We start from the raw sequence: 27,552 nt of genomic DNA, 5'->3' as shown, positions 1-27,552 counted from the left end.
TCAGAGTTAATTACATGTATTTTGGGGTTGATAAATGAAAATAGGGGCTGTGATTAATTGAAGGACAATCAATATGATCCAGCTATTAGACAGCTTGATGAGGTATCCAGAGTATGAATATAATCTATAGTAATCAGCTAATTGAAGACCGTGGACTAAAAAGATTTTAGGAAATCCAAGCTTCAATCTGAAAAATATCCCAATAAAATGGATGAAGGAAGAATGCTCACAAAACCAAGGAAGGTTTAAGACCTGCTTCTATTTTGGCTGGTTTTAAACAAAAAGAAATTGCTTCACTGACTTAAAAAAAAACTGCTTACTGTGATAAAATACAGAAAAACAAGATGGATTTTGTAAGTGAATCGCGAGCCTATTTCTTATTTACATCCGCCCAAACTCCTTGAATCATATTTTACTAACGCCTTACGATTCCTGGAGCTGGCAGAGATGGTTAAATAGTTTCATTAAACCCACTCTGTCTTGGTGTAGCCCCATCCTCCATCAAATTAAACAGTCAAACAGTTGAACAAATGAACCTTTCCCATCTCTTTTGACATGAAACCAGGTGTGCAAAACAGGCATATACCGATGTGGGTTAGGTTTGTGATTCCAAAGGAGAGCTCAGGAAGGGAGAAAATAATCAATAGGAGCAAAGCCAGAGTGTTCCACGTTCAGAAAAATATGGAATTGGCGAGTGCAATCCGTCCAGCATCAGCATAAATGCCGACAACTGTTAATCTACTGTAACCCTGATTAATGGTTGCAGTTGTCCATTAATACCAGGCGTTTTAACTTACTACTAAAATTGATTAGTCAGTTAAGAATTCAATCCTAATGCTCAATAAAACTGCATTTTCTCTGCAAACGCAGTGTGGAACGAGGCGATGCATCCAGCAGCACTCCCGTGCGTGAGGAAGGGCAGAGGAGAGGAGGAGCACGGTGCCATTCCCGGCTGGCACATCCATCTCCAGGCTCCTGTCTCCTCACCTGCTGTGAGAGGTGGAAATACACGAGTTCAGTGCTTTGGGGAAACCCACCTGGGCAGGTCTGGGGGCAGCACCTCGGGCTGGGATGTGACCCTGAGAAGGACAATCCCCCCAGGCTGGGTATTGCAGACGGGGCCTCCTTTGACAGAGGGGTCTGACGTGATCTTCCCAACTCCTCCTCCTCCCCCTCAACGCCACCCTGTGTTTTTCTACCTTTCCCAATCCGTAATTTCCATCATTATTATTATTTCCCTACCCTGTTTGCCTTCACAGCACCAGCCACGCTTGAGTGTGCACAGAAGGGACTCAGCCGACACCAAGGGGGAGATGTCAGCTCGCTGCATCACTTGTTTTTCCCCAAATGTAATGTGGGGGTACAGGATTTCACACCACATTACAGCAGTGCTCCACAGCCTGCAGTGCCATGGCTACGGATCTCTCCCAGCTCCTGCTGCAAAGCTTTCCTTCCAGGGGGCCCTTTGCCATGGATACTTCAAACACCTGATGCAAGGATTTTAGCGTCCAAAAATCAGGTTTTGGGCTGCACCTGGAGCCTGGCAGCTAGCAGGCATGCTGGAGAAGGAAACCGAGGAGGCAGCATCAGTGCGGAAGAGAAGAACACTCAGTGCCAAAAAAAATCATTTGTCATGAGAGAAATACCTTTTAAAAGCTGCCTTCAGATTTAGCTTAGATGAAGGAGATGTTTTCTTAACAGGTAAAGGCAGGTAAGTAATTCTGAGCTTCCCTTTGCCAAGGCAGATATGCTTTGGAACCAAATTTACAGACCCTTTCCTCTAGGTCACCCTAAAAATCATAGAAACACAGAATCACAGATTGGTTTGGGTTGGAAGGGACCTTACAGATCATTTACCCACAGCTCCCTGCCATGGGCAGGGACACCTTCCATTGTGCCAGGTTGCTCCAAGCCCTGTCCAGCCTGGCTTTGGACAGTCCTGGTGTTCACAATCCTTCCAGGGATGGAGCAGCCACAGCTTCTCTGGGCACCCTGTGCCAGGGCCTCCCCACCCTTGCAGGGAAGAATTTCTTCCTTAAATCTAATCTAAATCTCCCCTCATCCAGCTTGAAGCCATTCCCCCTTGTTCTATCACTACATGCCCTTGTGAAAAGTCCTTGATGACAGCAATAAATGACAGCTAAAAAATAACCCTGGAAGCAACAGAAAGAATCTGCTTTCGGCACTGGCAGCACCAACTCACAGCTGCGGATCCAGAGATCCCAGTTTGACCTCTTCACATGATTATGGAGCTGAATTACTGTCAAGGTTCTCTAAGCACACCCTCCTCCAGCATCCCTGTACAAGCAGAAGCCCCTGGAGACAGGAGCAGTAATTTGGAGCACTCAGGGAAGTGCAGAAGTGGAGCCTGGGGTAAGATGCACAGATGCTGTTTTCAATCAACATTTTCTAAGTGCTGTTGAAAGACTGAAGAGGTGCTGAAGTGACCAAGCCACGGTCCCGTTCCAGCCAGATGCAGCCAAAGTCTTGTGAAGCTGACTCCAGAAAGGTGGGAATAGCATCAAGACTGCATTTAGGTGAATTTAGGATTCCTGTCCATTGGGACTCCCCAGGCAGTTCAATTCTGATACATCAGTGCCACAAGAGCTCCCACCAAGAGAAGAAATTAGATGCCCACCATCTCAGCCACAGCCAAAGCCACGGCGGGCTCAGCACCGTGCAGGCTGCAGCCCAGCCCTGCCATGGATTCCTTGCCAGTGGTTTGCCAGGATGCTCAGGCTTTCCTTGCTTTCACATCTCACCCCTACCCATGGGCCCAGAACTGCTAAGGGCACTCGGAGTATTCCAGACACTGCAGCCACACATGACAGATGAAGGGAATGTCAGCAGCCTCCAGAGAGGGTCTGGGGACCAGACACTCTGCTCACTGCCCCTGGTACATTAAACATTTCAGAGGGACAGTAAAACTTGTTAACATACTGTCAGAAAAAGAAAAAAAATACCAGGAGAAAGAGGAAACTCCACAGAACAAAATACCTGGAAGCCACCAAGGAATTTGGAATAAATCCACAGCTGATTCATAAGGACAACCCAGGACTCAGCCTGGGTTTTTTCATTATTTACCTGCCCAGCAGCCTGGAAAACAGCGCTTCTGCACTGGCAGCACCCGAGGACATGAGCTGATTTTTCGTGATCTGCCAGGCTGCAAGACCAGATGCTGTGGCTGCTTCTTCCTGGAAACACTCAAGGTCGGGCTGGACAGGGCTCTGAGCAACCTGACCCAGTGGAAGGTGTCTGTGCCCACAGCAGGGCCTTGTAAGTAAATCATCTTTAAGTTCCTTTCCAACCTAAACCATACTGTGATTCTCTGAGAGCTCTTGGTGTTCCCAACCTGCACATCCCACACTTGTCATAATTACAGCAGCACCAGCAATGATGCAATGGCCTCCTCTGCAAAGCCCTTTAATAACATTAATGTCTGTCAGGCCAGACTTTAAGTATTAACATATGGGGGGAAAGCCAAATAACTTAATATTATTGTGTGTGCGTCTGAAATAACACTCCACAAGGCCTCTTATACCGAACATTAAACCTGCTTAAGAGAAGACATTTGAGCAGAATCAATTATTTTGCAGTAATTCTTCACATTGAATGAGGCATTTTAAGTATATGTTGTCACAGCAGAACTCTTCACATATTTAAAAGCACATTTTCCATGAAATTTAGTTACAAAAACAATAATATGAAAGTGGAATTATCCTTTATGCAGCAAAAGGCTTGAGAGCAAATCTTTCCCATGTCCGTAGACAGAAATGCTCACAACATTATACCAAAGGTCCTACCAACAAACACTTCATTATAAATTTCTCCCCTTATATTCAGGGAATTAGAAAAATCTCTGCCTAGAGGGGATTGTTTTCATAAACTCGGTGCACAGGGGTCTCAGTACAGGCAGGAATGTTTATGGAAAATCTGAGATTAGAACATTTCAAACTGACTGGTTTCAAGTTGCACACAAGTAAATCTATAAATAGCACGGGAAACGTGTGTATGAAAAGTGAAGAAATAACACATTGTGCAAAAAACCCCCAAGTCTGTCATTACAATGGAAAATGAACGGGTTTGCTTTTTTTTCCTGTTTGACTAAAAATCTAATTTACTACCAAGCTATCCCATTTTGCTGCTAGATTGCCACGAGTGTTATCTCCAGGAGCTTTTAATACCAGCTCGTGCTTACAGCCCTCAGTGGATTCTCCCTGCAGGGCTCTGCAGCAGGGTGGGTTTAACCCTCCCAGTGACTTCCCCAAGAGCAGAGCTGGGTCCCTGCTCATTGCCTGGGGACCACACCTTGACAAGCAAGCAGCAATTCCAGTGCAACCAGCAATTTCTGAGCACGTCGAAAGCAGTAAACCCCAGGTGTCAAAACGCTGTGCAGCACCTCGACGATCAGGCAGGAACCCCACGATGCTGGGCTTGGTCCACCTCCTCCTGCCATCCCAGAAATGGGCTGGGATGGGATGGATGCGAGGAGATGACACTCTGGGGACATGCTCATTGGAGGACACACGTTCCAAGTTGCCAAAATAATGATGCTGGCACAGCTCAGGGTGGTGTCCTGCCACCACCAGCATGGGATGGCCAAAGACCAGAGAAAGCAGGGCAGCACTTCTACTGGGGCAATGCAGCATTACCTACCAGTTACTCCCTGAGCACTTGCTCTTCAATAGTGTTTTAATAGAGAATCAATCACCTTGGAAATAGTGTTGGTGATCTCCAAGCTCACAGCTCTCACAGCAGAGGTGCCACAAGGGCTCGGCAGAGGCTTCCTCACCTGCCTGCCTGCCTGCAAGGTTAGCCAGGCTTGCCCCAGGTACCATCCTGCTGCCCCTTCATAGAATCACAGCTGATACGAAATAATCCACCCCCTGCCATGGGCAGGGACACCTTCCACCATCCCAGGCTGCTCCAAGCCCCGTCCAGCCTGGCCTTGGGCACTTCCAGGGATGGGGCAGCCACAATTTCTCTGTGGAACCTCTGCCATGGGTGATTTGCACTGAGTACAGCAACTGCAGGACATGTCCTGACAGGGGACAAAGACCACTGATGGGTCATCAAATGCTTTAAAGACAGCAATTAGGTCTGACGGATGAAATATATAATGCAACATCAAAATTAAATTAAAAATTAAATTAAAATTATTTTAATTTAGCTGACTCAGTTGGGATAATCCTACACTCTACAGCATTAGGGCTTTGGCCAGCGAGGCACTGCAATCTCCTGAAATCTTATTAGCTCAGCTAACTGCACTTTGCCTCCACTTTCTTCTAATTTTAGATTTAAACTCTCTACAGCGGAGCCCGTGCAGGGGAAAAACAAATTTTAAACATTACGCTTTGCTGAAATGCGCTGCAAGTATATTTTCTTTTGAAAGAGGCAGGGTGGATTATTTCCCCGAAGTTCTCAGGATGTTAATATTTGAGGGCAGCCTCTGCTCTTGCAGTTTCGAGGGGAGGGGACGGCGAGCGAAGGCAGCGCTGCCGCGACTACAGAGTTCCTCAGAAATTCCTGCTGACACAGCTTCCTCTCCATCTTTGTCTCGTATCAAGTTAGTAGTCAATGTGTTATTTTAACAGCGTGACAACAACTATACAGAATGTCAAATAGTTACCTTTTATCTGGAATTTTATTCCTGCCATATATTTCAATGGAAATATACAACTTAATGTTGCAACATATTTCACGGTGAAATGGGTAATAAAAAAACTATAGACTGTGCACTTCCCCTACAAAATAAAGGAGGAATACACTGAAAATCTCTACTGTTTGCTACTATTTGTTGTCCAAAATCCCCAAGCCAGTCTGCTGTGTCTGAACTATAAATATCGCTACTTTCAAGGCTTTAATTTTTATCTTTTTAGTGAAACAAAATATAAACATAAAATACACTCTGAACTCATCTGCCCAGCCTCAGCTTCAGTTCCAGACCGATGTAAGGACAGAGACAGAGGACAAACTCTTCAGAGCACACTTTGACCCCACCACGCAGGAGCCTGGTGTCCCTCACCCTCAAGTAAGGTGCCTCCAAAACCCCAGGGAAGGAGAAGATCTGCATTGGGAATTTTTACATCAGCAGGTGCAAAGCAAAACCCCTCTGTTATTTCCTGTACCATTCTGATATCAGGCCAGTGCTGGGGGTGCACTCAGGAGCTCCTTCTGGAACGTCAAAAAATGCACACAGGATCATAGGAGAGTTTGGGTTGGAAGGGATCTTTAAATGCTATTTAGTCCACCCCATCCTGCAGTGAGCAGGGACATCTTCAACTTCACCAAGCTGCTCCCTGCCCCATCCACCCTGGCCTTGGACACTTTGAGGGATGGGGTGTCAAATGCCTCCCCCCCGTCCGACACATTCAATGCCTTCAGCAAACTGAAAGTTCCCGTGTATCTTCAGAGAGATACATTTCCCCTTCCAAGTAAACTACAGACCAGGAAAGAAATACTCCCTGTCATTTTCCATACAGATGACAGCTGGCTAATTAGTGAAATTACAGCTTTGTCAATATCACTTCATTCGCTCAACCCCTCTTGCTATTAAAAAAAAAAAAAAAAAAGAGCTGAAAGATCCAAACTCTTTCACATATTTGTGTTTATCCAAGGAAAGTCTCCCTGTCTCCCTTTTCAAGGGAGGCCCGATGGGCAGAGCTGTGACAGCCACAATGTCTACATGGCATGGAGCAGTCTCCAGGACTCATTTAAGACTCTCATTTAAGGTCCCCTGGCTTGGCCACGTCCTCCATGAATAATTACATACAAATACACCTGCTGGAACATGAGGAGGACAGAGAAGTTTTGGATGTTGAGAACATCAGGTGCCTTAGATGAACGATGCCTGGCATGTTTCCTGCTGGAGGGTGGATTTACCTGAGGACCTTCAGGCTTCTGAGCTTTCCCCTCCAGCACCCACGCTGAGTGTGCCCTCTGCCCTCGCTGTGCACCTTCCAGAGTACACAGGGATCTCCCCAATAAACCATCAGACCCTGCCCTGCTGATGTATCCCGAGCTTTTGTGTTACTCTGGGTCTGCCCTCAAGCAGGACCTGCCTGGCACTGCTGCACAGCCTGAGAGCTGCAATTAACTCCCAGTGCCGTGACTTTTCCCTGATCAGTGAACAGTTAAACCAGAATTACTAACTGCAGCTCCTGATGAGGTCAAAGAATGGAAAAGGATGGGATCACTGGAGCTGTATAAACCAACAGAGGGCTCCAAGGCCACTGTCCCAGGGAACTGCTCCACTGCCAGTTCAGGACTTGGCAGAGGAGCCTGCAGGACCTGCTCTGACCCCCTTCAGAGGAGGTTTCCAGTAACATGACTACACCCTGAGCTCCCTCTCGGCTTTTAGACTCTGTACAACAGCCTCCGGCTCACCCACAGGCTGCCTGGTCACCCAGAGACACCGCAGCCACACAACAGGGCATCTCCTCAAGGGTTTGCCAAGCCCTGCTCTATTCACACCAGGGCAGGTACAACCTCACAGTCCAACATTTCCTGGGCCAGGCATGAGTTCAGCACCTGCATTTGCCCAGCAAATCCACGCAGCTTGCAGACCCCAAAACAGGAACAGACCAAAATCGCTGAATTCCCTGGTTTTGTTTCTTGACATCGATTCCTCTTTAAACGCTTCCTCTCTCAGCAGAAAAGCCCAAGCCACTGGGTGCCCATCCATCCTGAGCCAGGTGACACCAGCCGATGACACACAGCTGGTGACAGCAGGCTTTGGCTCCGGGAACCTGCCCAGGATTACGGCTCAATGTCCTGCCTTGAAAAGCAGCCCTGAAAGGTGGCTGGGATGCGCTGCTGGCTCCAGCCTGGGAGGCTTTACTGGCAGAGGCAGAGATGAGCAGGCAGCAGCTCCAGAGATGAGCAGGTAGCAGCTCCAGGGAGCTCCTGCACAGCAGCACAGCACGGGCTGCACCCCTGCCAGCAGCCAAAGCTCCTCATCTCCTGGAGACCTGCTGGGCTGCTTCACAGACCTGCCCTTGATGCAAATGCCGTGAAAGCTGGAGTGCAGAGCACCACGTCCCACAGCTTTTCCTTTCCCCTGGCAGAAGTTTGACAGTTCTGGCCCAACAGCTTCATCATTTTGGCTCACCACGACAACCGTGCAGGAGGACACAAGTCCATCAGCACCACCACTCCAGCCACACTGTGGGAGCTGCTCCCTTCACCCTGGAAAGACCCAGCCAAGCCCTCAGCTCTGCTAATGAAGGCAGAATGGCAGCTGGAACACAAACAGCTGGAAGTGGGAGAGCCAACAACAAGCCAAAGGCTATTTTGGAAGGATCTGAAAAACTGCTGAGCGGTGATTTATTCAAGAGATTCAGCAGTTCACCAACTTTCCGAAGCTTCGGAGATGTATAAATGTAACAAGTGAGTCTCTTGCATGAAAAAAAAATTACGTTTTACATAAATTAAATATATAATTTGATTAAACATGTTTATGTCTCTGCAGTGACATTTAGAATAGGAAGTATTCATTTTCTGTTTTGAAAGGAAAAAACTCTTTCAAATGTAATTTGAAGCTGTCAAACCAATCTTCTTTACAGATCTTTTAAATGTCACATACCTTCGAAAGGGGATGGCAGATTCCTTTTAAATATGCAATTGCAAACAGTCCAAGCAAAATCAAGAATTTATTAAAATATGCTACTGACATTTATACTGATTAGGTATAGCCCTTTCGTCACTCCCTTTCGATAGACTCCCCTACAAAAGATGTGTCACAACAGCTCCCATTAACTCTGCGCTCGCTCTAATTCCCCAGCACTCAACCAGCCCTTCCCAACAGGCAAAATCCAGCTGCAGGAGAAGAACCTCTTCTTCTCCAGGGGCAATAATGTGGATTTGTGGTCCCTCTACATGAGGAATTGTACTTTTTGATGATTTCTTACCAGCATGCCTGAAATTTATTACCTAAAATATTAACTGCACTTACTTTAAATCAAGTGCAGCACTACCCCTAATGGCTTTAAATGGGAGAGTGTGTTAATCATACACATAAAGAAAGCCCACTGCAACTCATTTCCAACAACTTTACAGGAGCAATGTGTATGTTTTGTTTCATAATCACAATCTCTATCCTTAGATTGTTCATTATTTTCCCCACTCAGAATCCATTTCTGGGTTGTTTTTCCTTTCCTTTTTCTACCAGTGAATGATCAAGTGCAGCAACGATGGCAGCTCCCATTCCTGGTTGCTCCCCACTGACATATTGGACATTTTAGGGTCATTTCATTTTTTTTAAAAGACAAAGAATTTAATGATTATTTCTTCCCCTCTGTCACCAGGTCAGCGAAGTGCACGGGCATAACTCTCATTAGCATTAATGGAAATCCCCACTGTAAATTCTCCCCTGTGAAGCAACATTAAAAGCAAGGCCATCCCGAGCGAGCACACTCAGATTGGAAAATAAAACACACCTCCCATTTCTCACTACCTCCAAAGGGAAAATGTAATGAAGAGCAGGAGATTAAGCCACAATTCCTGTATCAAATCTTCCTTGTACTCTATAATTACTCAGCACAACATATACAATAGTTACTCCTTAATGATCACAATTTGTTGCACGTTATTGAAAGACTTTATTCTAATGCTCTCTCAACTTTCTGGTGCATAACACAGCCAATTACAGCACGGCCATTGTGACATAAATTACGATCACCACCAAATCTGGCTTTCTTCAAGCTTATACTCAGTTCTTAAAAATCCTCCAATACTTACCCATCCACCATGGAAAAAACCACACTGGTGGGTTCAGCTGACGAGGAGGAACAAAGACATCTCCCTCCCTTCCTTCCGTCCACCAACCATTGCAAAGGGTGACCAAGATTTCTGGGGATTCCCAAAGATGCACTTTGGAACTCGTGACATAAATATCAATGCACAATCCCTCGGTGAGCAGCCGCTCTCGGGTTCATGGGCCTGTCAATACCTTCTGCTGACACAACACTGATGATCAGTGTCAGAAGCATTCTTTAAATACAGCCAGGGAAAGCTGAACGCTGTAGGAAAGCACGTCCCCTTTCAGGGGTTTCCCAAATAGGCACCTCAATAAGTCACTGCCCCTCAGAGCTCCTCCCATCACTCCCCTAAATCACATCTCCTGTAGAACTCAGCAGAGCCGGGCCACCAGAGGAGATCCTGCCTGACACCCACCACACCTGGATAAACTCAGGGATAAACTCAGGATAAACACCTGGAAAACCACATGGGGAAGCTCATTTCTTCATAGAGCCCCTTGAAGGACACGGCATCATCTTCCCAGGTGAGGGCACTCAGCACCTTCTCTAGCCCGTCCAAACCATTTTTCCACAAAAACCAAGGAACCTTCTGGCTAGCTGAGGTGGTGTTACTCCCATTCCTTGCACTTGTAAAGTGGTCCGTGACCAACGCACATCTGCAGGGTAGGGATGGCGAGGAATTTGTGTTCTGTCTCTGCTTCTCAGCGTACCCAGCTGCTTTTATACGTGGTAACGCACAAACACAAGAGCAACCAAACACCTGAGATGTAAATGGGACCAGCTCAGCGTTGGTTGTGTCCATCCCCCTTGGTTTGTGGAGTCCAGTCCCACCAATCCCTTGGGGTTGCTGGGGAGCACAACAGTTAAGTTTTCCTAATGCTTAAATCAACTCCAGCCGGTCCACGCTACTTTCCAAACCTCTGTAAGTTCTTCTTACAGGTTTTGTCCATAAAAACAAATGGTCTGGACTCCAGGCAGGACTCCCTTCCCTTCCCAAGGAATGCGTGGAGGAACCAACCACCAAACGCAGTCCATGCAGCATTTGCAGGCAGGCCATTTCCCTGAGGAGAACACCTTCAGACCCTGAAGGTTTTATACTCCTGAATCGCAGCCTTGGGAGATGGCAGCAGGCTGCTTTCTGTCTGGCATTTTTTTTCCCAAGCACTGCCAGAGCAGGACACGACACCTGGAAAAGGCAGGAAATCTGCCCGGTGGGCTTCCCAAAAGCACAGCGAGTCTGATCCACATCCGAGCTACTCTGAAACGCAATTTTGGAGCACGTCACCAGCTGGTGTAAATCAGCATCACTAGAGCAGCGCGGCAGAGAGCGGAGCCTGGCCCCCATCACCGCTCCAAGGCGCAGGAACATCCCTGATCTCCTCTGACAGAATCAGCGCACTCGTCACCAGCGTTTTTCTGAGCCAGAGCAGGAGGTTTGCCTTTATTTCCACTTTACTGCACCCTGCTGACCCAGGACACGACTTCAAAACACCAAGTATGGAGTGACAAGATTTAACAGTCACAGTTGGTGCTAAAAGCCTCCTCGGGAAGGCTGTGCTTTGTCACATGAGCAACCCGGGCACACGGACACATCTCGGGAGACCAACCCACGGATGGGCCACATCAGCCTCATGGCTTCTGTGACAGCAGCAGGAGACACAGTGGCTCCTCTCAGACTGCCTTCTGTGCAGTTCCCAACATGAGCTTTCCGAAGTCCCCTCTGCAGGAGCCGGTCCTGTCCAAACCCGTCCCCAGTTCCAAGCGGCCCCTTCACTCCTGGAGTGTTTCCTAAGCCAGCAGACCCCCACCCTGCTCCATCTCCACCACACTGAACAGCAGCAGCAGCAGCTCTCAGCGTTCGGTGTTCAGCACAGACACCATTCCTCCCTCCTGGATCACGCTATTTGCTTCATTTGTGGAAGCAGGAACGGGGGAAGTGGCCATAGAAGGAATAATACCTGAAGGTATAGAATAGAAGGAATAATACCTGAAGGCAGTTGCGGAGAAATTACAGAACCATAACACAAACTCCATACAGAGTGTGTGAGTACAGAAGCATTTCTCCTGCTGTAACACAATTAATGCAAAACATGCTGGGATCTTGTTCTTGCTCTGATGCAACATGGGCATTATTTTCTGTTGATCTGTCCAGCTGGGTTTTTGAAAGCCATCACTTCCTGCATTCCACAACAGAAACCTTACACCCACAAAACCTGGTACCATTTCATTTTATTCTTCCTGTCTTTATTCTATTTATTTATTCAGCAAGCCAATGTGAGAGGCCATAAATCGCACTGCTACTTAAGTCACAGGGGGAATTCCTTTAAACATAAGTAAAAACTCATAAATAACTTCCTGCAGTCAACAATGGATTCATTTTCTTCTCTGCTTTCCGACTAATCTTCCAGCTAACAAATCAAATCAAGTATCCAAATGTAATTATTCTGTTGTGATAATCATCTCCTTGTACTCAGAGCATACCTTGGCTTATTTCTTCTCAAATTAAAAGTATCAGAGAGGCTTGGCATGGTGGAAGAGGGAGGAGGAAAGGTTGTGAGCCATTGATAAACCCAAGGTACAACAAGGAAGCTCTTCCACTTGACCAAAGTCCTGCATCGTGACCAGAAGGCCTGCCTTTTTGTGTTAGGTTGGTAAAAAAAAGTGATGCCAAACCCAATTTAGACTCACTTTTTATTAGTATGACTCATAGTACAGTTTTCAAGGCAAGGAAGTGCATGATATTAAAAAAAAAAGATGATTTTAGAACCAGGACAATTCCCCTAAACTTGCTGGAAGCAATGCAGCTCCGAATGAATCCAGGAATTATCCTGTGACAAAGTCAGTAGAAAGGCAAGAAACCTTCACAAAATGTAAACACACAGGACAATGCAGGGTGAACATTTATTTAACCTTCCACGAAATCTGCAGTTCGTCCTGCAATTAGCCCTCAGCACTTCCAAACCTCAGCACCTCCCCACCCCTCCTGCTTGCTGCGGGCAGTGACAGAGCCCCGTGGTCATTCCCACAGGATGGAGGTCAGGGATGAGGGAGGTGAATCCCCCAGAGGAACAATCCCACTCACAGCCCCCGACCCGCTGCATCACCGTCGGATCACGGAGAGATGGCCGGCGCCAACAGCGGGGCCAGGAGCATCAGCCTAAAAATAAACCCGCAGAAATAAACCTGCCTCAGCTGCCAGCCTCCTGAGGATGTAAAGGCAGCAACAACACCCCGAAGCCAGCAGTGTGTACCCAGCACAGCCAAGGGACAGTGCCAGGGGGGAAGAGGCAAGAGACCCGCCACGGGTGTGGAAATGCAGCGGGAGTGGGAATGGAGTCCCAGCAGGTGAGTGAAAGCCTGCCCAAGCACATCCTCATCCTCCCCAGAGCGCCGCTGGGGAAGGCAGAAGCTGCCACAACCCACACGGGAATGTGATGCTGCAAGCCAGGATCCAGGAGAACAGAGCTGGAGGGCGGCTGGTAACCCCACTCAACATCACTTTCTTTTATTTCACAGCTTTATTTTGTCATCTTTAAACAAAACCCCCGTGACAAGTTTTTCCACGCAAACACCTTTGGCAAGCCTTTGAAAATGTGCAGGTTTGAAACAGAGGAACCACAAGCCAAGCCAGGCAGGCTCAGCCATTCCCAGTTAGGACATGGGCACTTCAGAGGACACCCAGCTCATTGCAAAGGCTGCAGGTGTGGGAGCCCGGGGTGTTGAACAGAGCCCTGCTCACACAGCTCCCTTGCCAGCCCTGTGCCCCACCAATGCAGCCACACCTCAAAAACAAACACCTGGATTCCCTCCCCTGACCTGCAGCACTGCTGGTGTGCCAGAGATCTCAGGAAGGGACAGCAGAGCCACTTGGAAAGTGTTTTCTTTTTAAATTAGCTAGCTTGGGGAAAGATGCACATCACAGGAGACCACGCTCTGGCCGGTTAAACCCCTCAGATAAAAGGGGATTATGCTGCAAGCACTGATGTACCCTTCAACGAGGACCACCGCTAAATTGCTGACCAATTATTCCCCTCCTCAGCACACACTGTAACGTGAGGAAACACTTCCAAGCCCAGGCTGCGGCTGTGTGTTGGTGCAGGGAGGCAGGAGCAGCCTGGCACAGCAGCCAGAGCCCAGGGCCCGACACATCCCACGGCTCTCAGCGAGGGAGGGATGGCCACCAGTTGCCTGCGGCACTTCCCTCCCAGCAGACCTTATCCTGAGTTTTCTGAGGGTTGTTTTTTTTTTTCCACTTTGATATGTTTGTTTGACGCGTTTCAGGCGAGATATTCCTGATTCTGTACGATGGAAAGTGATTTTTAAGGAAATGCTGCGACTTCCAGATGAAAACGTTCGTTTAGCAATTCAGAGGGAAAAAACCACAAGAGATCTTAACAAGAGCAGAGGCTCCCAGAGCTGATGGGGAGCAAGAGCCACAGGGCTCTCGTCCCTTTGAGACACACAGCACAGAAGCACAGAATGCTTTGGGTTGGGAGGGGCCTTGAAGATCATCTTGTTCCAACCCCCTTCCAGGGCCAGGGACACCTTCCACTAGACCAGGTTGCTCCAAGGCCCATCCAAGCTGACCACAGTCTTGGCCAGCTCATCGAACCTGATGCTCTGCAAAATGTTTTGAAACCCTCAAATAAACCTCCTAGTATAATAAAGAAATCTTGTATCATTTCTGTCAGCAGCTTGAACTCCCTAACACTCCCCTTGCGCAAAGTTTACATTAGGAAAAATAATTAAACAGCTATTGGAGTGATTCTGTGCCTGTTCAGCAAGTATCAGTACCTTGGTAACTTCCTTATGACTTTAGAGAGTTTCCTGTAATTCCCAGGGAATTCCCAGGGTTTCTGGGTACACCTTCATGCAGGTTATTTCAGGGGTTTGGGACTTGAACATGGCATCACTCACACGAGCCAACAGCTGCACGACTCCCTAGAGCAGATATTAACTGCTGAGGGTTCCCTGAGATTCCAAAGGATGGTCACTCAATTGACAGACAAACGTCAATTTGTGAGGGAAACGCTGTTCCAGGTGCCCTTTTCTTCTGCACCAGCCAACAGGGAAAGACACGGTGTCCCAGGGAAACTCACAGCAGGGTTAGGTGGGATTTTAGGCAGGAATTGTTCCCTGGGAGGGTGGGGATGGAATTCCCAGAGCAGCTGTGGCTGCCCCTGGATCCCTGGCAGTGCCCAAGGCCAGGTTGGACATTGGGGCTTGGAGCAGCCTGGGACAGTGGGAGGTGTCCCTGCTGGCCCCACACCTCCTCCTGCTGTGGGGCAGAGGCGCCTGACAGAGGTGATCGACAGGAGAGAGGATGGAGGCCAGGACAGAATGAACATCTCAGCTTTACATGGTATGTATCCAGCCCAGGAAGCAATGTATTTTTCATGCGTTTTTTTGTTTTTTCTACTATCTGCTATTTTCAAGTCCCAAAAAAGCCACAGGACAGGGAGCATCGTTATGCACACCACAACCTGAACACAGCAGGAAATTTTAACATTTCAGCTGCATGCACAAAGCCCTCTAACACATGTATATTTTATTTGATTTACTGCAATACTTTTCTTCCATCTCTTGAAAGTAATTTTTCTCTAAAGCGTAACTGCTTAATTGGCAAGTGTACAAAATATAATTACACTGCATAGAAGTTACAATATTGCTTATGGGAATTTTCACTGTTGATGCATTCTGCTTTATTTTGTGTTTAATCTCTATTAAGAGATCTGTGTGAAAATAGCAAGGTACTCTTGATCTTATAAACATGACACGTAGTTCAGTCCTTTCCCTGCCTAACCAAAGCCCAAACAAACGCAATTGAAAGACAACAGAAAATTCCTGGGCTAGCTTGGCACGTCCAAGTTAATAAAACTCTTACATTCTCCTCTAAAGAAAGCGCAGTCTGCAGGACACTTACAAAGAAAATCCCCAACCTCTCCAGGCTGAGGTTTGTCACATCCATTACACTCCGAGAGCGATGGAAGGACGCGGCACACAGGAACACATGGCTGCGTGTGACAGCATTAGGGGGGTTTATTACATTCCCCACAAGGACCTTTGCAATCCCCTCTTTTAGAATGACAGGATAAAGAAGTAACACAGCAACGTGGCTGACTCGTGCCAGCACGGGGAGCAGTGCCTGGCAGCAAAACCTCTCACCCTCTGTGCCCCTGGCTCTGCCAGCCAGGCCAGTGCAACTCCCAGGCTGCAGGAGGATGTGAGGAGGGAGGTTTAGGTTGGATATCAGGGGAAGGTTCTTCCCTCGGAGGGTGCTGGGCACTGCCCAGGCTCCCCAGGGGACAGGCACGGCCCCGAGGCTGCGTTTGGACAATGTTCTCTGAGGGACAAGGTGGGATTGTTGGGGTGTCTGGGCAGGGCCAGGAGCCGGACTGATGATCCCTGTGGGACTCTTCCACCAGCCCCAGAACAGCTGCCCATGCTGGGAGCACTTACACCCATGAGTAAGTTACTCGCTGGAGGAGATGCCCGGTGCAGAAATGGGTCTCACTGCTCTGACAGACACCTACCATCGGCACGGTTTAAGTGCCTTAAAGGTTTATTTCATTTGCTTGAGTAATGAGATTAATGTTTGTTTGTTAAAGCTAAATCATACAAAGCCAAACATCTAAATGTCCTTAATTCAGGGCATTAGCCCAGGCTGTGTCACCATGTGAGCCCATCTCACTGCCCTGCTTTTAATTGCGCCAACAAATTCCTGCTTTGCTCCAGTTCCTCTCCCAGAGATCAGACAGCACAGGGACACCTCAAGCAGCCAAATCAACCAATCAACATTGTCAGTTTGACATTTTACCACTCCCTGTTTTCTTTGCCACAGGTTTTTAACGTATTTTACTTCTGGACCTAAAAACCCAGTGTAAACCAAGCAGATATAGACCTCTGTATATATATATTTAAATATAGACACACACCTCTGTGCATAGATCCAGGGGTAGATATACAGGTGGATATGGATCTCTACAGATATACACACATACAGAAGGGATATGAAACAATGCTCCTGCCATAACAGCTCCTGCAGACTCAAGGACCAGAGCCCGGTGATCCCACACACGTCATCCATGAATGATGGATGTGATGGGCAGACCCATCTGCAAACTCACCTAAAAGCAGAGAAAACCTGCAAACATCCAGCTGGACATGCCTGCTTCAAAATAAAAACAAACATGCACACAAACACTTGCTTTCGTTCCTATCCCTATCCCGGCAATGTACAATCAATGTTTAAATCTGGATTTCATCTGGTTGGATCAGTTTTCACTCTTCTACTCACAGGTTTCCCACCAGGGACAGAGTTATTTCTGATGTACCATGGTCACCAAGAGCTGGCTGGGAGCTTGACTAAATTCTGCGCAGTTAGATACAGCACATGACTATCAGAAAAAGGAATCCTCCCTCATTTCCTTCCTGCACCTAAATTAACTCTCAGCTGACCCAGGCACTGGCCAAAAAAAGGACTAACACTGCCTCTGTGAGCTTCTCACCCTGTGCCAAGGACCTGGTGCTGACACAGAGGTAACTCATCCCTGGGACAGATACAAGGCATTTTTTAAGGAGGTGGTGGGAAATGAAGAACCTGTGATCTTTCCTGAGTGCTCAAGGTCCCATCCTGCAATCTCCCTCCTCAGACACAGGTCTCCTCTCTGCAAGTCACGCTCTGGAAGACAACCTGTCATGCTTGATGCTTGGGATCTGCAAATCCCTAGCTGCTCTCATTTAAAAGATGGGCCTTCATGGATTCTGAGGTCAGGAGAGACCCCTGTGATTTTCCAGCCTGACATGCTGCACACTAACTCACCGAAATCAACCCCTGCTTGAGCCTCACCCACTCCAATGAACAAACACACCTAAATTTGGCATTTCCAAAGGTGCAGAAATCACCAGCACCTTCAGCAGTCTCTTCCACCACCATCAGTGCTGAAACCAAGGACCTTAGCTCTATTCTTGCCTTGGCTTCACTTCCCCGCTTTCACGTCTTATTAAAACTCTGCCTGCTAGACCCAAGCACTCTTTATTACTCAATTTACTTTCCCTGTGACAACACTAATTCCCTTAATTAATTTACCTTCCAACATTCTCCCGCATAAGTCAGGCAGACGGAGGTCCTGGCCCCTTCCCCTGCATCCCTTCCTGGCTCCTTTGGCATTCCCAGAGCCTTCCCCAGCCCCTCCTGGACAGGCAGCAGGGACAGGGTGGCTGCCACATCCCTCCTGCAGCCTGGCAGCCACCTGCCAGCGCAGACAAGGAGCACACAAGACCTTTGGCCATAATACCACATTAGTGGTGCTGGCTCGTGACTCCTCGCTGCCCCATAAAGACATGATTTCCGCAGACAGCATCCTGGAGCTACGGCCCCCGTTGTTTGCCCTGAGATAGAGGAATTTACAGTTGGCCATCTGAGAAATATTACCTGCTTGTAGCCAAGCAATACAAATTGCTGTCACCAGCGGTCACTCCTGTTTGTTATTTACCACTCTCCCAGTCTTGGTGACATTTCAAGCTCCAGCTGCGCTGACTCTCTGCCTTATCACGGCTTGCTCAAACATTAGGCAGCGTGAGGACACAAATGAGTGTACAGGGAGGTTTCTGGAAAGGGTGGTTTGGAAATTATTCCTGGTTTTAGCACCGGATTCTGTGAGCTGACACTCTGCTGAGGCTCGGCCAGTTATTCTGCACATCCCAGTCCAAAGAGTGCTGCTGTACCAATGCTGCTGCATTTCTTGCTGTGTTTTAAGGAAACAACCCCCTCCCTCAGTTACTTTTATCAATCCAATTCACGAGCTCTTTAAGAGAAAAAAAGAAAAGTTGGTTCTCAAGGATGTGCTGCCCCTAAATCCATGGCAGTGGGAGCTGAGTGCATCACCATCCTGCCTCCATCAGCAAATAAATCCTCGGAGTGCTTGCCCAGGAGTCCCGTGGAGCTGACAGGTCTGTGGTGCTCAGCCTGCCCCATTTACTGCTTTTCCAGAGTAACACAAGGTAAGCATTGCCACAGCTCACAGGAACTCTTCACTGGTCCAAGGCTTAGCAAAAAATACACATTACTGCCTCAGTTAACTCTGTAAAACTCTTCATGAGAGACAGCAGGGCTGAAGCACAAAGGTCTGACTACAGCAGTGACTGCTCAACGCGCGCTTCTGCCACAACATTCACGGGGACTGAACGTACCATTACTTTTCCCCATCAGAAAGTGTAATATTTATGATTTTTCTATTAACCTTATGTGGTTAGCCAGTTTTATTTCTAATATCTTCCAGAACTGTTTGTCATTCTCATCACTACCAGCCAAAGTTTCACTCTGCATCCCTTTCCCTCAGGCTCTGATTTCTGTTCTCTGCTATTGATTCCCTTGTCAGGTACTTGGATGTGCAGACATGGACTGAACTGGAGCGCCCCAATTTGGCAGCCAGCACCTTAAAAAACCCAGAGCCCCAGCTGGGACAGGAATGGTGAAGGTGGAACAGACAAGCAGAGACAACTGGCCAGATTCTCTCTCCCGACACATCATTCAACAGTTTTTTTCAGAAACAACCACAACAAAAAACAGTGGCCAGAGTCTCACTGCCTGCGGCTAGACCAGAGCAAGATCTCATCCCAGCAAAGGGTAAACCTGAACTTAGCACAGGTATTCCTGTATTCCCCAGTATTAAACTTTGGGACACCCTAAGTCCAGGTTTGGTGTTGCACTGTACCATTTCTGTAGGAAGAAAGGGAAGAGCTCAAACAAGTGGCAAATATAAAATCTACACGAGCTTATGCTGCAGGATCATGTAACTTTGGAGAACTATGAGAACATGAAAACTAATGAAAAGGGTTTTTTTCCACATATTGAACTGAAATTAATTTCATCCACAACTAATCACAGCAAAGCTTAAGGCTCTTAACTTTTAAACGTAACATCTACTGTTTAGCCTAATTACTTTCCTTAATTTACTGATTCCTTCCAACATCGCCTCTCATGGAAAACCTGGTTGTCAACGTAAAAATGACAAAAAACTTCACACTGTGTGACAACTCTACAGGTACCACCAGCATCTCTCATATTTGGCCTCACCTGTTTTTTAAAAGGGGATTTTTTTGCGGGGTTTTCCCTCCAGCTAACGCCAACAAAGGACATTCCCCACACTCCTGCAGAGCTCATCACAGCCCAGGGTGTGACATCCGCTGCCTGCACAGGAACCAGCCTTGGCATTCATTGCTGCTTTGGCTTATTTTCTGCCCCTCCAATGATGTTACCAGCTCCAACACTGTGCCAGCTGCATGGACACTATTGGATTTACAGATTTCTGTCTCTTCCCTCTGCCTCTTTTGGGGCTGATCCTGCACTCCTTGTACACCTGTTACTATCCCAAACCATCAGCATTTCAAAGGGGCTCATCCCTGCTCCCAGCCAGAGTCGCTCATGCCTTGCAGAGCCACACATTACAGTCATTACAGTAATAACCAAAAGCCAGGCTAATTTTGGAATGTCCCCCAATTTTGTGCCAACCTCTTCAGCACACAAGCTCCTCTTTTTTTTCAATGTGAATGGATCACTTAAAAAAAAAAAAAAAAAAAAAAGAAGAAGATAGACAGTATCCATTGCATTTCTGTTATATTTAGCAACAGAGAATCCATCTGCATTATTCCTGGTCTCATTAAAGACTTGGCTCCTTGTAAATATTGTGTCTGTAATCCCCACGTTCTCCCTCCGAGCTGTGCTTCAGGGGTCTATTTCTGTAATAATTGGTGTGTGTTGTTGCACAGAAACAGTGGCTGTCTGTCAACATTGCACAAGTGAATGTACACAGGAGCAACCACAGCAGAACTCCGGTGGAAATCAGCCCCACGAGGTTCCTGCAGCACCTCCTCAAAAAAACTCACCGCCAAGGAACCCTGCAATCGACACCTGGGCCCAAAAAATGATGGGATGTGGTCAACCTCGATTTGGTCACTGTGGTGACAAAGATCCTTCCTAATCCCACACCGCTCCAACGGCTGGTGGGGATTGGGGAGAGGACCTGGCTGAAGCAGAGTCCAAAATTCAACAACCAAGCAGGTATATTTAAACTATATATAACCTACTTCCATCAGGAGGGATGGAAAGGAGCCCAGGAAGAAGCAGGGCCGTCACTTTCAGCAGGACCACTGGTTTTCATTGGCTTAAAGGATACATGAAGTCACTGCCAGACAAGGCTGGAGGAGCAAATCATTAGTAATTAAAATCTGCAACTGATGCATTCAAGTAATTTGGGTTTTATTTGAATCTTACATAAAGTCTCAGAACAGATGGGACTTTATGGATGCTTATCAAGATGCCTACCTTGATCCACCCTGGAAGTCCATGTATTTGAAAAACAAGGCTGAATTATCCAAAATAACCCTGTCATGCAAGGACACACAGCTCCTGCCAGCTGTGGAGCACAGGGACCCTAAAAGAGATTTCAGGGACTGTCCTCCCCTGGCAAAACCACAGAGCAGGGATGAGCATCCAGGATCCCCCAGAGCATGCTCTGCTCCTGGCTGGGACTTCAGGATGGGCAAAAAAAATCCCATAAAACCCCCCAAAACTGGCAACCCCAGCAGGCAGCAGCACCGATGACCTCAGGGAAGGGTTGGTGGATCCAACAAAGCTGGTTTCAACCAGGCTGAGCTCTCTCCACGGCTGCTGCAGGGGTCTGACAGCAGCTCCCTACCCACAGCCTGGGAGCTACACACATCTCCCCGCTGGGTAAAACATGCGAAACACCCAGAACCACACCATCAACGGGAACACACACAGCAGTGACACACACACGGCACTTTGGGGCATCCTCTGCAGCACCACGGCTTTGATGTTTTCCTCCAAGACACTGCCCTTGCTCTTCACCACGCTTCTCCTGACACAGGACACAATTACAGACCTCAGACCAGGCAAAGCAAACTCCATCCCACCCACAATGACTTTCAGATCATGCAGGTGCAGATAAAAAACTCTGGTTCCACCATGCGTTTTCCCCCTCAAACTATTCCAGCTGGATTTCTTTCTAATAACCCCATGGAAATTCCAAATAATATAACCAGGCTCTAATAAATCACAGCACATCCCAGGAAGAGTTTAAGGCAAAGCTGGCTGGAGCTTTGAGCTACCTGGTGTAATGGAAAGTGTCTCTGTCCATGGCAGGGAGTTGGAACTGGATGAGCTTTAAGAACCCTTCCAACCCAAACCATTCTGTGATTCTATGAAAACATTACAGAGTAAAAAAAAAAAAAAACCCACAAGTTTTGGCAGAAGGGCCCCCATGACCTTTCCACACAACACCACCATGGTCCCCCCTCACCAGATCAAGTCCAACAGAAAGCAAACTCCAGTGTTCCACCTGCATTATCACCTCAGAGAGGAGAGACAAAAACTAAAAAGCTCCAGATGTTTATTCTTGGTTCTTAAAAAAAACCACTGAGGCTGATGGTGCAAGACAGGGGAGTGCACACTTATAAAGCACCATTGTAGAACTAAACAAGTGACACTGATTCTTCTGTGCTCTGTCACCAAAACTCCTGCTGACTTCACACAGAATGTTACACAGAATTTTATGTGGTGACTCCCTGGGAAAATGCCAAAATTCCAGTCTCCTCACTAGCACGGGGCAGAGCAGAAGGAGAAAACACGTGGGTGGTACAACGAGAAGATTTGGTTGCCAAGACCTCACTGCTGCAGAGGATGGTCATGACATTTTTCAGCCTTTCACCTAAATCTTATCTTGTTTCCTTTGGCAAAGGACAAGGAGGAAAAAACCCAAACTATGGGAACATGGCATAAGGAATGATAGGTGGCCCAGGCATATCTGACCATGACAAACTGCATTCTAGAATTACATCCTCATACCTGGCCGTGACTAACTGCATTTGAAGTTACAGCTTCCAGCACCACAAACAGCAATGAAGAAAACACTAATCCCTGCCTAAAACAATTGTGTTATCCCAGTAACCAGAGCCAAACCAGCAGCGACTTGCCAAAACCTCCCCTCCAAAGCTTCAGTGCTTCCTGCAAGAGGGGACCCCAAAAATCACCTTGCACCCCCTACACATGGTCTTTAATTCACCTGTGAGCCCTGACCATTTCTCCTTTCAGAGTCCATAACACAAATATCCTTCACAGCTGGACAGAGGGATCTGAAAAAAACCCCCCAATTTCTAGGGCAGGTGTAAATCACCAGCCCAAATTGAAGAGCTGCTCACCACAAGCTCCACTCTTTACTTCTTTAATTTACTACAACCAAAATACAAAGCAAAGACAGGAATGCTCACTAGATCTGATGTGAGGAGTAAATGCGACACCCACCAGGTTTTATGAGACAGCATCATCCACCAGATCTTAACAAAACACTTGCAAATTGCCAGTGCTGTGTTCCGAGCGGCTTTTCCATTTCTTCTGCTTTAAACATGAAGCCTCTTTCAATTCCCACAGCTAGTAAACAGCCCAAAACACCCAGGGAAAATTAACCTACCTTTTCCAAATTGTTGGGCAAACCCAGATTCAGGTTGGTTTTTTTTTTTTCATTAGTATATTTCATTCTTGCCAGAGTCAGCTGAACTGAAGAAGTTTTATTTGAACTGCAGCCAGCCTGATGGATAAATCAACTTTCCTGGCTAAAGGCTTCAGTGTGTTACTTCCAGCTCATGCCTGAGACCTCATACTTTGAGGCTGATGTTTTTCCTGATGCAAGGAGTATCATCACCAGAGCCCGGTGACAAATCTGTGTACTGAAATGCCAGCGTTAAAGATGACAGTTTGTGCTACAGTCCTTGCTGTGGGGAGATTCCTGAGAGTGTTTTCCCTCTAGGAAAAGCAGGAGTGGGAAAAGGGCACAGCTTCGCCCTGGGAGGGGTGTGGGGGCATGAGAGGGAGCTGTCAGCAAAGGGGGCTGTGGGGTGGCAGCTCCACGGGGCATCGAGCTCTGGAGTCACCCTGCCAGCCAAGCCCTCACATCTACGTGGGCTGGAAAACTACCTTAAAACGAGGGAAAGCTGACAGCAAGAAAACATCATCTGTGATGCGTACTCTATAAAACTGACAATAAAACCCTGGACCAGGGAAACATCTCAGTCTGAAATTCTAGGAGAGAAAGGAAAAGTCAAATGCTCCTGCAATCCGTGTTCCTAAAGGCAGGAGAGTGCCACCACTCTGAGAACTACCTTGTTTTCTGCTCAGCTTTAGAAACACTTGGTCGTAACTTTTAAAGGGAAAGATATTTTGATTGCCCACGACTGGGAAGAGCTTGGATGAAGTGAGGAACAGCCCGCAGCCCCCCACATGCGCCCGGGTCTGCTGACGATGAAAGCCAACCTCGATCCCCCCTAATGGCTAACAGGTGGGTTTCACAAACGCCTCCAAAAATAAAAAAAAAAAAAGCTCCTTTCTAAAAATACCACCCTGCATTCACAACGCCAGATTTTCCAGAAAAATACTGACGATAGCTGACGTTTCCCAAACAATCGCTTTTATGGGAACTTGGGGCTGCCCCTGCAGCAGAAAGTTTTGCGAGGCAAAGAACACAAATCCTTGTTTAAGATTCGAGCCCCGTGGACGGACCCATTCCCTCAGGCAGCTCCGGAGCTCGAGCACAAATCAGCTTTATGGAAGTAACAGATTACGGAACACATCGCTACAAATAATTTTTTTTTTTTTTTTTTTGTACTAGAGGATGCGTAATTGAAATGTCTGCGATCCAACAATCACCTCTGAATTCATAAATACCTCATAGTATTCCGAACACACTCTCCTGTAATGAGACCGTCTTCAATTTTCCTTGGTAAAGAGAGACCTTTAAAGAATGCTAAAGCAGGTCGGCGCCCTTATGCACTGATGGAAACAGGAACAAAAGCATTTTGTCACCAGGCATCTCGTCTATCATTATTTTCCTCACTCCGCTTAAACAAACCTAAAAGTACGTGCCTTTTCTCCCTCCCTCCTCCCCAAATATCCACAACCACTGCGATTTCATCCCGAAGGAAAGGCACCATCTGTATGGAAACAAGGGACCGTTACACCGAACCGTCACCGCCGACTGGTTTTTGGTTTTTGTTGGTTTGTTTTTTTTTTTTTTCCTGCTCTACTGATGTTTTTTAAAACACAGGATTAAAATGTCATCCCATCCCTCGCGTTCTAGGGAGCCGTGTGTATTCCACTCCTCTGGTCACGGTATACTTAATCAAGTGTGAATGATTAAAGTACTTCAATTAGAGCTACGTACATTCATTGCAGGCAATTCAAAGGCAGCGGAGAAGTGTAGCTGAAAGAAGAAATTACTTCTACTACTTTGAGATCTCCATCTCCTACTTTCCTCCTCCCCAGCACAGCCAGAGCCCTGGGAGCCGGCAAAGTACCAGGAGCTAAGCTCCAGCCAGGATTTACCTTGGGGGCACGTCCCTCGGCAGGACAAAAGGCTATTCTTTCCCCCTCAGCAAGTCCTGCAAGTTTGGGGGGGGGGGGGGGGAATGTTATTTTTTTATCATGGGGCGGAGGGGTGTGAAAAGAACAATCTCAGCGCCTAAATCCACGCACCCCCTCTGATTTTCCATTCTGGCGATACCAGGGAAGGGTTTAAAATGTCCGAATCGAGAGGGGAAAATAAACGTAATAAATAAATAGTGGGGAAATTATTCTGAGCTCGGGCGGAGGGGTACAAGGTGGGAGGGAAGGAGCGAGGCGCGGCCCCGCGGACACCGCGCACCTCCGCGGGTTAGAAGCGTAGAGAGTTGCTAAGTGACTGAGTGGCGAGCGCGGTTATTGAGCAGTAATAAAATCATTTAAAAAAATAAAATTAAAAAAAATATTAAAAATACTAAACCAAATTTTCCCCCCGTAATCTACCTAAAATTCAGAGAGGGGAGAGAAAAAAAAAAAAAGGCAATAAGTAAATACACTATCCCACCCCCCCTCAAAAAAAAAAAAATTATAAACGCAGCGCAAGGCGGCGGCTGCTCCGCGTCCCCCGGAGCATCGGCCGCGCCGCACCGCGGGGTTCCCCCCTTGCCCAAACTTTCCTGCCGCCGCCGCCCCGTTAATCCCCCGGCAGATGTTGTCGGCGGCTCTCGGCACTAAGTAAACAATGCGGGGCCCGGCACAACAAAAGATTTCCCACTTCACCCCGCCGCTCCGCGCCCACCCGCGCAACTTGCGCGGCCGCCTCCCACCACATCACATTTCCACCTACCCTCCCCTCCGCGGGTGGTTTTTTTTTTGGTTGTTTTTTTTTTTTTTGCCTCCTCTGTCCCCCCTCGCCGCTGAGGCTGACTAAAGCAAAGATGTCCTCGCTTTTCCCTTGTCCTTCTCGCCGGGAAGCGCAGCCGCCGCCGCTCCCTTACCTGCTCCCGGCCCCGCGCCGCTCTTCACCGCCGCATCCCTTCCCGCATCCACCGCCGGGCTCTGCTTGCCGGAGATCCACCTTAAAAACGCCACCCGCTCGCACACCGCACAAAAAAAAAAAACTTAATCCTTCCCCCCCCCCCCCCCCCCCCCTTCCCCGCTCTCCTGCTCCGCCCGCCGCCGCGCCGGGAGCGGACGGGGGCACCGGAGCCCCGCAGCAGCAGCGGAGAGGATGCTAATTGCAACTTGGGGGGGAGGGCCGCTCTTTCCCCCCCCCTCCCCTTTCCTCCTTCCCTTTTTTTTTTTTTTCTGCTTTTTTTTTCCCCCCCTTTTTTGTTTGTTTTTTTTTTTTTTCCTTTTATTTTATTTTTTTTTTTTTTAAGCCAGAAAGTGCCCGGGCGGCGTTGGGCGGAGCGGCCGCTCCCCCTCGCCACGCTGGGTGAGCGGAGAGCGAGGAGAGGTAGAAGCTCTCACTGCCTCGCTTTTTTTTTTTTTCTTTTTTTTTTTTTTTTCCCTCTTCTTCTTTTTCTCTCTCTTTTTTTTTTTTTTTTTTTTTTTTTTTTTTTTTTTTTGGCAATAGGCGGGGTCTCTCCTTGCAAACCAATGACACAAACCCACATGGACCAGCCTCGCCCCCTATAGATACTCTTCACTACAAATAGGCTCTCTCGGGGGATTAGTGGATCAGCTAAAGTACAAACAGACGCAGCGAGGAAGGGGCGGGGGAGGCGCCGGCGGTGGGGAGCGGCACCGGGACCGTGCGGGGCAGGGCAGGGGCTCGGCGGGGCTCCGGGGCGCGGAAGGGGCTCCGCGGGGCGCGGCGCCTGTTGCGCTCGGCGGCGGCCCGCGGAGGGGCGGGGGGGGACGGGCAGGGGCCGCCGCCTCCGCCTCCGCCTTTGTTCGGCCACCCGCGCTCAGCCCGGCTCCGCCGCCGGCCCCGGGGGGATCCCGGCTCGGCCCCCGCGCCGCGCTCGCATCCCGCCCCCGGCCCCGCAGCGCGGCCGGAGAGGATGCGGGGAGGCCGGCGGATCAAGGCCACCGGGGAACAGAGGCCGCCGGGGATGCGCGGCCCGCGCCGGTGACATCCCCGAGGCCGAGGGGCTGCCGCGTCCGGCCCCTCCGAGCGCCCGGTTTGCCGCGAGCGCGGTGAAATCGCGGCGGGGCGTTCGGCTGGGTGCGAGATAACGAGAGCGCGCTCGGCGCGCATCTATTTGTGTTTGTATTCCGTGTTACCCCCGTAGATTTGGGAATTAATGTTTTGACAGACGTTCTTCATCTGCTTATCACAAGAATGTGGGCAGGTGGTGATCCCATCTTTTTGTTCTATAATCATCGAGCCTCCTGCATTATATATACCCCGTGCTTCTCCATCAGCCTGGGAAACAGTGCATTCCTTTTCTGCTCAAATAAAACCCTTGAACCAGCTCAATTGTCCATCACAAT

At 48.2% G+C, this 27,552-nt stretch overlaps 1 protein-coding gene across 1 annotated transcript in view; it reads right to left on the bottom strand.

Annotated features, from left to right (window-relative positions):
- Positions 1-26,230, bottom strand: part of CTBP2 (C-terminal binding protein 2) — a 135,408-nt gene extending 109,178 nt beyond the window's left edge. Inside the window, exon 1 of the mRNA XM_066190743.1 lies at positions 26,109-26,230. The gene's annotated coding sequence lies outside the window, so the exon portion shown is untranslated. The remainder of the gene's footprint in view (positions 1-26,108) is intronic.
- Positions 26,231-27,552: the final 1,322 nt, after the last annotated feature.

Source organism: Chamaea fasciata, unplaced genomic scaffold (genome assembly GCF_029207755.1).
Source record: "Chamaea fasciata isolate MVZ Bird 193981 ecotype frontalis unplaced genomic scaffold, bChaFas1.0.hap1 SCAF_9, whole genome shotgun sequence".
NCBI lineage: Eukaryota > Metazoa > Chordata > Aves > Passeriformes > Sylviidae > Chamaea > Chamaea fasciata.
Note: the sequence above shows the minus strand (reverse complement) of the source record. Positions and strands in the feature narration are given on the sequence as shown.